General features: G+C 39.7%; 1 protein-coding gene across 1 annotated transcript in view; it reads right to left on the bottom strand.

Annotated features, from left to right (window-relative positions):
• Window positions 1-5,716, bottom strand: part of LOC108794054 (sodium/calcium exchanger 1-like) — a 31,888-nt gene extending 26,172 nt beyond the window's left edge. The window contains exon 1 of the mRNA XM_018565030.1: window positions 5,458-5,716. The gene's annotated coding sequence lies outside the window, so the exon portion shown is untranslated. The remainder of the gene's footprint in view (window positions 1-5,457) is intronic.
• Between the last annotated feature and the right edge of the window lie 7,187 nt (window positions 5,717-12,903).

Genomic DNA, 12,903 nt, shown 5'->3' with positions numbered 1-12,903 from the left:
AAGTCATACCAGGCCCTTTAGGTCTGGTAGGAATTTTAAGGAGCAACTGTAAGAAATCCCAAGGCCCATATTGAAATAAATGCATCTATATAATAATATGGTGGGAAAATTGGAAGAAATATGATTAGCCAAAAGTATACATTTGTGCACCCAGATGCGAATCGAATTATAATTGGGCTTCTCTGACACTTGTTTAGCATGCTAATATGCCCTGCAGATCTCAACCCTTTTGTTGTCTTTGAGATCAAAGGGCACCTTGATATGTTAAAATGTACAAGTGGTTTTACACCGAGTGGTAATTTGGGAGTATCCATTGTGTAGGAAATTAACACAAGATAACATGCATATACACTGAGTGGCCAGATTATTATAACCACCTGACGTTTGTAGGCAAATTAGCTATAATTAGCTATAATTTTGCGTTGAAGTTGCTAGAGGGCCAGACCATTATAAATAGGGAAGCAGGTTGTTTACCAAGAGCGGATGTTGTTAAAGTGTTTAAAGACTGGACTGTCAATCGAAAATCTGGGTCTGAACGTGCGAATTGTGGCCGCCAGCGACTGGTCAATGTTAGGGCAGAACGGAGAGTGGCAAGACTGGTACAAGACAACAGAAGGGCAACAGTGCAGTGTCAGATTCCTCGCATCACCTTTCAACATCTCGTGGAGTCACAAGGCGGCCCAACGAAGTCATCTTCTGGAGTCATCTCGTGGCCCAACGAAGTACTGATGGGGTGGTCATAACAATCTGGCCATTCAGTGTATATATACTCTTTGTAGACAAAATGGAGCCAGCCAGGTGAGGGGTAACCTAAGTGGTGATTAGATCAAAGGCATTTAAGTTGTCATCCAATCGGTATCGTGCTCTGATTAGGTTTTGTGGACCAATCAGGGGTTTCTAATGATAGCGAATGGGTTTAGTTAGAATAACGAGGCTGAGGCCCTGGGAGCAAGAAAAGCCATTTTGGGACAGAGGCCCTGAGGGGAATAAGCCATTTTGGGAGCAGCCCAGCTGAGAGGAGGCCATCTGAGAGGAAGCCATTTTGGAAGCCAGTGCAGAATCTGTGTACATCTTACAGGATGGGTAATAACCGTACCTTCAATTGACAAGTTATGCCAGCCAGTTTACAATATAATGCTTGTGTTGTAGAGGTGTTAGTGTTTTCCCTGGTTTAGTAGTGTATTTAATATTGATTGTGTTTTGGTGTTTTTGTTATTACAGAAATCGTTTCTTTATCAATAATCAAGCTGTGTATGTTTAAATTCCTGCTACAGTATATTCTTTTAAACCTACAGTTTATGGTGTGTGTTTCTTAGCTGACCTACCCCTCTAGAGCAGTAAGAAGTGGGTTTTGATAAATAATACGGATATCACCCCCATTTTTCTTGAGAGGGGGGGGGGGGGGGGTGAGCGAGTGCCCCCCCCCTGCACCATACCAGGCCCCATGCCCTCAGCATTGGGAAGGTGCTTTTCCAGGGTGCTCCTGGAAAAGCACTTTGTTCCTGTGCCGATGGGGACAAGGGCCTCTTCCCTACAAGCCCTGACCCGTTGGTTGTGGTGGTGTGCGGGCAGGGGGGCTTATTTGAATTGGGGTATCCCTTTAATTAAGAAGCACCTTGTGAATGAATATGGGGTACTTGAACCCCTACTCATTCACTAAAGGGTTAAAAGAAAGTGTAAATAAACAGACCACACTTTTCAAAAAGTCCTTGAATTGAAGTCCTTGAATTGAAAAAAAGTAAAAGGTTTTGGACAAGGCCCATATGACAGCCAAATCAAAACAAATAGGCGGAGCCAGCAGTGGTGTCATCGCTAGCTTTGCCTAGTTGTTTACATTTGGACGGCAGCTGTCATTTTGCAGCATGTGTTTGGCAGGTGCGGATGGGTTGTAAAGGAATTTTGTAGTGTTTTTTTTCTGTTGAAGAACTTTTCAAAAGTGTGGTCTGTTTATTTACACTTGCTTCTAACCCTTAAGTGAATGAGAACCCCTTACTCATTCACAAGGGTGGGGGGGCAGCATCCGGCTGTCCCTTAATTAAAGGGGTACCCAATGAAAGTATGCCACCCTGCCAGCAGACCCCCAAAACTGACAGGTCAGGGCTTGTTTGGAAGAGGCCCTTGTCCCCTTCGGCACATGGACCAGGACCCTGGAAAAGCACCCTCCCAATGCCGAGGGCATTGTACGAAAACACCACTAGATCATCGATTTTCGTCCCTTTCGACAAAAAGGATGATCGATTTCGACTGCAGTGATGAAAAAATTTGAAGGAGCATGTTGGAAAGGTTTTCTCGATCTAATTCAATTCTAACAAGGAATGTGGTTTTCATTCAGTAAAACTCCATTCATTTCAAAATTGAATGTTAAAACAAAACGGAAATCAAACAAGATTTCGAATGACATACGCCAAGTATCTGATGGCATTGTCAAACGTTCCGACAAGATTTTTCATACAAACGTTCGAAAATCTACCGTGTATATCCTACTTTATCCTGTCTATGATAATTTTCCTCATGGGTAGCTAGTGTTAAATAGCACAATTTTATAGCCATGTTTGATGTAAATGTGAATCTCCTAGCATTAGTGAAATTATGAGGGAAAAATATTTCGCTATAAAATAATAAAACAGGAAAGTTTTGTCAAAAACAGTGGACATACAACCCTGAGCACTGTCTGTTGTCTCTCTAATAGAATGTATGGAGTGTATAACCTAACACACATGGTGTATGTGCATCTACGTGGCCTGTATACAGATGCCACGAGGATGATGCCCATAGGCAGTAAAAAGGACTTGATCTTAGAAAACAATCTGATTACTAAAAATGTATTTCTGCAATGCAGCAGATAGTCTTACAATTATCATTCGATTTTCATCCGCGATCGCGGTTTCGTCCGATAATCGGCCAGTTGATGGGAAGTGCACAACCGCAAGTACTGTATCTATCGGGCAAGCTAGAAAACTAATTTCAAAATGAACCAAAATCGATGGATTAGTGGCGTTTTCATAGAACAAAAATTGCAAGATGAATACTGCACATGCGCAAATGAAAATATGTTCTGTTGATCGACGAAATTCTGCCAGTTAGTATTGCTGACGAACGATAATCGAAATCTGCATTGGTCTATTTGAACGAAAATTGAACAAGGGTGCGAGGTCGGGACAAAAGAAATTGTACAATGGTTGTAAGGTGTATGGCCATGTCTATACACAGGATGCCTGACAATATCTCAGGTGCACATAGTTTCCAATTTATCATCTAAACTTGTTAAAATTGAAGTTTCTGGATGAAAGGCATTTAACATCTATAGGCACTTTGGTCCCTTCAAACATGGCAAAACAGTTTCCATGTGACTATGTATGCAATCAGTAATTGTACTGTGAGCCGCAGTCAATTGGTATTGACATGATATGCATATCTTTTTATAAACTAGTGTGTCTGGAAGCACAGAATGCATAAACCCAGACTGAACTGTGATTAGGTGTGTTCTATATTTTCAGGCACATAAATGAGCACTGAAATAGGGAGATCAATTTACTGAGCTTCACCATATGGTGAAATTAGGCTTTTTGTAACCGTAATGTCCTGTCTATACTAGTGTAGGCATACCTCTTTCATGGAACTAAAACTGACCAGACTAGGGAGTCTTTGACTTCTTACAGTTTCTACAGCTTTCTTTCTTTTTTACATTCAGCACGACCTACAGAAACTATTTCCATACTCATTTTTCCTGATCCCAAACTTACACTGACATATTGAAAGAATCTATGTTTTACCCTTAATACTTATATATTTAGAGTATACATAGTTCACTACTGACATGCTGAGATAGCCCTAAAGGTGCCCATACTCATGGATATTGAGCCTTCTCACTTGACCTGGGCAGACTGATTTTAAATCCATTTGCTCATACACAATTAAAATTTAAGTAATCTGGATGTTTGGCACTCAAGATTAATTTCCCTGTTGCACAGAAGGGTTTATATGATGGCTGCACACATGGACAAATCCAGTTATCACATAACTGCAGTGACAATCCTGTTTGATATCTGGGCAGTGATCTGCCAGGCCTGAACATCATGAGTTCCTCATGCATGTTCTCACCATCATTTGATTAGGCCTAATACAACTTAACCTGGTCTACACTTGTTGTATTTAGGCATTTTAAATCCAAACGTATAAAGAGGGTCTACATGCAAACGTTGACATAACAACAAACAGTTATTATTCCTGGTGCGAAATATAAAGGGAGCTCTTGTCCCAGGCATGACAGTAATATGACTATTATTGAATTCCTGTACCAAGCTGACACATACTAGGGATATGTAGCTCTAATTTAGATTCTGACAAACTTATGATGCTTTTTTTATCAATCTAAAATGGATGTACTAGAGCAGCCAACAGTCTACCTCTAATACTGACACACACAGAGGTGACACTAAAGTAGTCAAGTAAACATCTGATTCTGATGCTGATATACGGTAATAAGGGAGCAGCTGTCATACCTCTAACAGGTATATCCCTTTGGCATGTCTACCAGTAATATAAAGATACCATCAAGATCCAATCCTGATGCTGGACTGAATGAAGGACTCCATCCCATATCTGAATCCAACAAACTGAGGAAACATCAGTGCCTTGCTCCTAGCTCTTACTTGTTGGGAACTATTCTTACAACGCTAATAAAGCCTATCTTCTTTGACATAAGGGGGAAGCCACTAATGTGACACATCTTGATTGACACCCGTCACTGTTTTTGATGTATTAAATGAGTTCCCTCCCTGTGCCTTGGAAAAGCAGATCTATCTTAGTCTTTCTGACATCATTTTTCTACCCCCCTCACTGTGCTCATTTGCTTCCTTTTCTTGCCTGAATTTTCTACCCCTTTACCTTTGGGATTTTTTCACATACCATAATGCACTTAAGGCCCTTTTCTCTCTCATTCCTTCCTTGCCCTCAGTGATAAGTCATTTCTTCCACTCACTGTGCTGTTTGGCATTTCTCACATGATCTCTTTCTGATGTACACTAGGCTGTAAGTTGTTTCATTTCTGCGCTCATGACTGCATCTTCCTCTCCTGCTCGCGAGTTCATTATTTTTCTGTGTGTCGGTGTCTATTCTTCTCTGTGTCTTCCAGGCACTCCGCTAATGCTTAATGACCCTTTTTCTCCACAAACCACACTCTTAACCCAACTCATTCTAGGTTTGCCTCTGCACCTCTCTCTGAACCCTCTGGCTCTCAATCTTCTAACTATACAGTTAATTGCTTCCTCTCACCTTTTTTCTCTCCATTTCGCTCCCCGTATCTGCACCTTCCTTTCTTCTATACACGCTGCCTCTGTTATTCCCATAATACTGGGGTTTTATTGATTCACTTTTCCCTCTCCTCGCTGTATACTGCAGACCTCCTCCCCACCCTAGCACTCTTCCCTCTCCCCCAAATTTACAAAGAGTAATCACCTTGTGAATCCACCGTTGTGCATCCCCTGTTCAGCTGCACGGCAAGCTGGCATGTGTGAGAACATGCATGTGTGAAAACATAAGTCTTCTGGCATGTGAACAAGAATGAATATGTGCATCTGTGGAAATGCTCTCTTGCGCACACACACACAAAAAAAAAATCTCTGTGTCCCTGTATACTGCAGCTATGAGCATATACACACTGCACTGTGATGAGAGAGAGGGAGAGAGGAGGGGGTAGAATGTGTGAGATAGAGGAGAGTAGCGAGCGAATGAAAGGATGCAAGAGAAACAGAATGTATGTGTGTGTGAAAAGGGGGGAGTGAGAATGAAGACTAGGTATACATGAAAGAGAAGAGAGCGTGGGAAAAAGAGTAACCACGAATGCTTATGTATTATAGATTTACATACAGCATTGCCAAACATATCTGTATGCATATATATGGTGTATATGTGCATTTGCACCTATGCAGTATGTACACATTATTAATGAGAGAGCAATACATATACAGAAGCACACACACACACTGCAAAGCATGAGTCCTAAAACATATTTGCTGTTCAAAATGCAGCAAATGTTTCCAAACACAAACTCATTTTCAAATCCAGCTTACAAATGAGAATATTTTCCTCTGACAGAGGCTGTAACAAGCGTGACAGGATTTATATCAGACATTAATCCCGCGCCTGCCACAGCATCATTTAACCTTTCACCTGCCAAAACATGACTTAACCTCTCTCATTCTACAGCATCACTATATCCCAATTCTTTGCCATCTCTGCATTGCCCCTCCGCTTCTATGCCACCTGCACTTTAACAGAGCATCATGACCTATGCTTTCATGGTGTCCCTTAACCTTTTCTCTGCTACAGAATCATGGCATCCCCTTGTTCAGCAGTATCACATCCCCCTGTACATTAATTGCATTCAGAGCCCCCCCTTCCCCCGTTCCCTTAGTTCATTAACAGCATTGCTTAACCTGTGTACTGCCACAACATCCTGTCACCACACTTCCTTAACAAAACCACTTGATCATTCTTCTTCCACAGCATCATATCCCCCCTATTTTAACAGCTTCACTTAACCCGTGTACCTCAACAACCTTATGTCACCCCTCTTTTTACCATGTCATTTGACCCTTCTTCTTCCAAAGCATCATATCACCCTAGTTCAATAAGTGCATCACTTGACCCCTGTTCTTCCACTGCATCAGAGCACTCCCCACCTTCATTTATTAAACGCATCACTTAACCCATCTACCTCCACAACTTCATGTCACCCCTCTTCTTTCATACTGTCATTTGACCCTTCTTCTTCCAAGGCATCATATCACCCTTGTTCATTAACTGCATCACTTGACCCCTGTTCTTCCACAGCATCAGAGCACTCCCCACCTTCATTTATTAAAAGCATCACTTAACCCATGTACCTCGACAACTTCATGTCACCCCTCTTCTTTCATATGGTCATTTGACCCTTCTTCTTCCAAGGCATCATATCACCCTAGTTCATTAACTGCATCACTTGACCCATGTACTTTCACAACTTCATGTCACCCCTCTTCTTTAACAATGTAATTTGACCCTTCTTATTCCACGGCATCATATCCCCCCTATTATATTAACAGCATCACTTAACCCATGTACTTCCACAACTTCATGTCACCCCTCTTCCGTTGCACAATTACTTGACCATTCTTCTTCCGCAGCATCATAACCTTCCTATTTTATTAACAGCATCACTTAACCCATGCACTTCCACAACATCATGTCACCTCTCTTCCCTAACACAATCACTTGACCCTTCTTCTACAGCATCATACCCCCCCTTATTTTATTAACAGCATCACTTAAAACTTCGTACTTTCACAACTTCATGTCACCCCTCTTATTAACAATGTAATTTGATCCTTCTTCTTCCATGGCATCATATTACTCTATTTCATTAAGAGCATCACCTAACCTGTGTACCTCCACAACATCATGTCACCCCACTTCATTAACAATAATACTTGACCATTCTTTTTCCACATCATCATATGCCTCCAGTTTATTAACAACATCACTTAACCCCTGTATTTGTACAACATCAGCTCACCCCTCTTCATTGACAATATCACATGACCCCTCCTATTTCACATCATAATATCCCTCTTTTTTATTAACAGTATTACTCGACCCTATCTTCTGTCTCAGCATTATATCACTCTCATCTTGCACAGTGTCCTATGTCCGCAGCATCATGTCGCCCTACTTCTTCATCAGCATTTTTTCTTTCCCACAGCACTTTATTACTTTTATCATTTGACACCATGTTCCACAAAATTATTTAACACCTCTAACTGTGCAGGATAATGTAATTCACCTTCCACAGCATCACAAAATTCCACTTTGTCTGTAGAGTCACTTCTTCCAAGGCTTTACATAACCAGTCTTACTGCAAAGCATACTTTAACCTTTCTTGCTATTCTCTATCTGTATTCCATTGTAGCGCCCTTTACTTCCCTTATACACATCCGCCCGTACACACCAATTTCTCATAAACATTGTGTAATCACTCATCTTTTGGCATAGCACCACTTAATCTCTTTTCTCTTAACCATCGCTTAGCGACTTTGCATGGCCAAAAAATAATACAGCATCACTTACTGACCATTTCGCAACTTCACACTGAGAGCATTATGTGACCCCTCGTGTCATAGAATTACTATGGCTCTGTCTTAGAAAAGGATGTCAGCTTCCTGTTGTATCTTTACTTTGTCTCCTCACACAGGATGTGCCTTGCCTGCAAAATCCTTTTTTTTTTACCTGCCACCTACACTAGTTCTGCAAAGTATATCTAACTACAAAATCATCTAACCCCTTCAGAACAAATGAGTAAGTTTAGTTAGTCTGTACTAAGCAGGATATTTTCAATCACTTAGCTTGAAACTGAAGTGGAACTCTAACCATAGTTGTCTAGTGTTATGGACAGAATGGGGAAGAGTTATTTTTATTCCTGTGTCCACTTTGAAAAGACTTTTCTTAAGGGCTTGTTCACACATTTACATTTTCTGCATTTAAAGTGACACTAAACTCAGGAGTTAAATCTTAAAAATGCATTCATGTACCCTACCTATTAACAAAAATGTAGCTTATTTTGGTATCACTTGGCTCTAGATCCTCAAATGACCTCTGAATTGGTGCTGACACTGTCCTTCCTTCCGGAGGATGGTTACGTCTGTTACTCATGGTCCCTGTGTGTGTTGTAAAGTAGTCACCGCTCCAGGCTTGCTCCCCTGATGTAGTCCACCACACGAGTGAGCTTGGAGTGGTGGCTACTTTACAACACACACAGGGACCATGGGGAACAAAAGTAGCCACCCTCCAGAAGGAAGAACAGTGTCGGCATGAATTCACAGATGATTTGGGGATCTACAGCCGAGTAATACACAAATAAGATACATTTTTGTTAATAGTTAAGGTACTTGAATGCATTTTTAAGGTTTAGCTCCAGAGTTTAGTATCATACATTGGTTTGTTAGACATATTTTGCAATTTAATTTTGCTCTCTTTGTGTGAGATTAATCAAAGTAACAGTGTGGCCCTGTTCTCTACATATGTCTCCTGTGTGTTGTAAAGTAGCCACCACTCCAAGCTCACTGCTGTGGTGGACTACAATCTCAATACAAATTAGTAAACTAAATGTGAGATTGTAGTCCATCAAGGGAGCAAGCTTGGAGCGGTGACTACTTTACAACACACAAAGGGACCATGAGTAACAAAAGTAGCCATCCTCCAAAAGGCACGACAGTATCAGCACCAATTCAGAGATGATTTGAGGATTTATAGACGAGTGATACACAAATAAGGTACATTTTTGTTAATAGTTAAGGTACTTGAATGCATTTAAGATTTCAATCATGAGTTTAGTGTCACTATGTATGTATGCATTTTGTTTCTTGAAATATGGATAACATTTTTCAAATCTTGTTTGAAGTTTGCAACTTTGGGGCGAATCCCATTGAAGTCTATGGTGGTTCTTGTTATTTTTTTAATCCATTTTTAGGGCTAATAAGCAAGCTATTTTCAGACAAAAGGCATGGAAAGCCAGGCACTGCCATAGGGGACATGTATCAATGCAAAAAAAAAGTATGTCTCCCGACAGAACCGTCACCATAACAACTCCAACACACCATGACAAGATGGCTGCTATGAGCCCATCCTTTTATTGTACAGGGGCTGGGTTATCCATTCCTTCCAATGACTGGATCTTGTGACCCAGCGCATCAAAGGCAAAGGCTTTGAAAATAATTTTTATTAAGTTTTGAAAGCAAGTAACAGCATTTCGGAAACATAGACTCCCGTACATGGGAACAAGGAACAGAAGTCCCGTTAGACAAAGGCATTATGCACGGCATTATGACTTGATCCTTATTTTTGGTGGTGAACATGCAAAGTTTTCAGCCACAATTGTGCCATTTGCAAAGATTGCAAAATCCAGAGATTTGCTGCGAGTTCGTGGTAGCAGTAAACCTGAACCTCATCCCTAATTTAATGTGTTTCAAATGTGTTTTTAATAAATAGGATATGATTCATGTATGTGTGTATATAAACACACCTGCCCCGTGTTAAGTAGGTCCACTGAAATTAAATTGTAAATGCACAGAAATAATTTTTTAACGTTTTTACGTTAAATCATTTTTTAACGTTTCTAAACACACCTGCCCCATGGAAACTCCTTGTTCTGAATCATTATACCTGATATTGCATAGTGGATTAACAAAAACATGCATATGTAATCCATAAGAACTGGCACAAACACATTTAAAAAAGGCACAGAAAGAAAATAAACACATACAGTAACATGTGCTAAAAACACACATATGCAGGAATATGAATGTGCCCTTAGTTTCGGAACCAGTGACAATGGAGGAAAAGTCTTTCTAACAGCTATATAGATAACAATACACATGTTTTACTTAAGCAGATTGTGGAAGGGTTGGAACCAACAGATTCTGGGGGCACCAATTAAGCACGCCGCTGAACAGTGACAGCTGAGCGTTAAGGCCCACCTGCCATGTGTTACGCTGTCGTAAAGAAGTTGAACAACCTGAGGTTATACCTAGGTTGCTTAATATCTAGTAAGTCGTGTCCCTGATTGGACTCAGATAAAATAATTTTAAGGTGAGAAAAAAAATCCTATAATCTGCAATTTAAATTTCACAATTCAAAACCATTTACATACAAGGGGTTAATGTTAGGCTACTAAGCAGTTATAAATAGAGGCAAATGAGGTTCTTAACATCTTCTCCACTAGTGATTGGTCCAGTCCACAATCTTGATCTGCTTTACAGATAAAAAATAATCTGCTGGAACTTGCACATTTTTCCACTATGGGTATGTATGGGGGTACATTATTTAAAATGCCCACAGTTGACTTTATATAAATGCCCCACCTTTTTGTTCTACACAGAGGGAAGGTGCACCTTACTAAGGATGATGGGGGTAAGTTACAGTTTTAAATGTAATTAAATATTGCTGGATTGTAGTACTGTGGACATTAGGCATATAAGGAGCTAATCATATTATATATGCATATTTATATACTATCAAGGAAACAAATCTTTCATTTTTGCTGTTACAGATTTGGGCTCTTGGCAGTTAAACAAAACAGTGGTGGGTGGTACTTGCTTTGCTGAATAGTCTTTCTGACAGTATACTGTACAAGAGAGGATGTGGATGGCTAATTTCAGGCCATTTAATCAGCTAGAACAGTCAGAAGTCTACTGATTTATAATGTTGGTTATCTCTTGAGGCCAGTGGGTATACTAGGTATGATGTACCAATTTTGTTTAGAAGATGCTGCTTATCAGTTAGGTAGGGCACCTTGGTGGGGAATGGCAGCTGGGAAATATTTAATCATATAATTTAAATTGGAGTGCCTGGTGTTAATGTTGCTGGTTTTGCCAGTACTGGAGAATCAACTGTACAGGGGGGAGCATAGCGTGCTTTTCTCTCTGCTCAAAGATGGCTTCTCCAAGCTGGATGCACAAGATGCCTTGATTGTAACTTAACATTAAAATTCAATATCTTAATTTAGCTGCTGCATTGAAATATAAACATTTGTGGCTCTCAATCTCATGGTGTTAACGATGACGTATTGGTGGGCAGGGTAGTAAGAAGACAACATCAGAGGATGAGGATGAAAGTGTTGAAATGGATAAGCAATGCTAACGTCTCACTTGAAAGGCAAATAAAAGTCAGAAAGAAGGACCACCTCTAAATTAACAGCTCTGAAGTGGTACTGCTGCTCCAGCCGTTTGCTCCCAGGATACCAAATATAAGACAAGTTTTCAAAGCAGGAGTTCAAGAGGCAAGTATTGCATTCACATCAAGAAACATTTCTCCACATTTCTGGACAACCAGGCAACAACATTTTAGGATAGGCTGGGATGCATTGGACACTTGATATTTCCTTCAGTTGTGACCTAGTATGCACAGATTATTATGATTTAATTTAATTTGTATAGGAAGAGCTTTCAAAAAAATGATTTCTTGCCTAACATCAGCAGTGCAGTAATTGTTCTTTAGAGAATTTTTGTTTTTTTGCTAGTAGGAAAATCTGTATTTGCATGTCTGAATTACATTTAGAATCTACAAGCATAACACAGGTTTTTTTTTTGGTGACCAAGGTAGTTGCGCTAGGATATATGAAAAAATCAGAAACCAAAAGGTTTCCTTTTTCTACTTTGCGGACGCATCAATGGAAGTATAAACAAAAGACACTGGATTTCTAATAACATTCGGTAGAAAATAGACTATTGGTGTTACAACCCTCGCTTATACAATTTTATATTTATCCACCTATATTTATTCACTTTATACCATTAGATGTGGTTTTAGATGTGTTAGATTGGTTATACATCAGTCTTCCTTTAAATTATTGTCCTTTTTATTTATTGTTGCCGATTGCCAGACTGATTAATTTACATAGTATATAATTCAACCATTTAGTATCCACATTGTATTTTCACTTTATGGCACACATATGCATTATTCATTAACTTATTTAACTTATCATATTTAACCAATCAGTTTTATATTCGTACCTTCACCATATTTATATGACACGTGTATTTATTAACGTTCATGCACATATGCACCTTTGGATTGCATTTAGTTGCAAGTAGGATTTGATCACTTATATTGGTTTCGTTTGTGGTATAAATATAGCACGTATCACAATACCAAGCGCAGCACACTGGTTCACAACAGGTTTTTTTTTTACTATGGACTAAAACATGTGATGGTATGAAGTTAACTTATGTAAGAAAATGTTGTGGAAAAAAACAGTAAAGCACAAACACAGCTGTTATTCCATGCCCAGTAGCAACAGGGCTGTAACTCCCTTTATTCCTTTCATTTGTTTTGTTATTTCTAGTAATAGAAACCTTGCATTGGAGA

The sequence above is a fragment of the Nanorana parkeri genome, unplaced genomic scaffold, assembly GCF_000935625.1.
Source record: "Nanorana parkeri isolate BGI_ZX_2015 unplaced genomic scaffold, ASM93562v1 scaffold25, whole genome shotgun sequence".
Taxonomy (NCBI): Eukaryota; Metazoa; Chordata; class Amphibia; order Anura; family Dicroglossidae; genus Nanorana; species Nanorana parkeri.
Note: the sequence above shows the minus strand (reverse complement) of the source record. Positions and strands in the feature narration are given on the sequence as shown.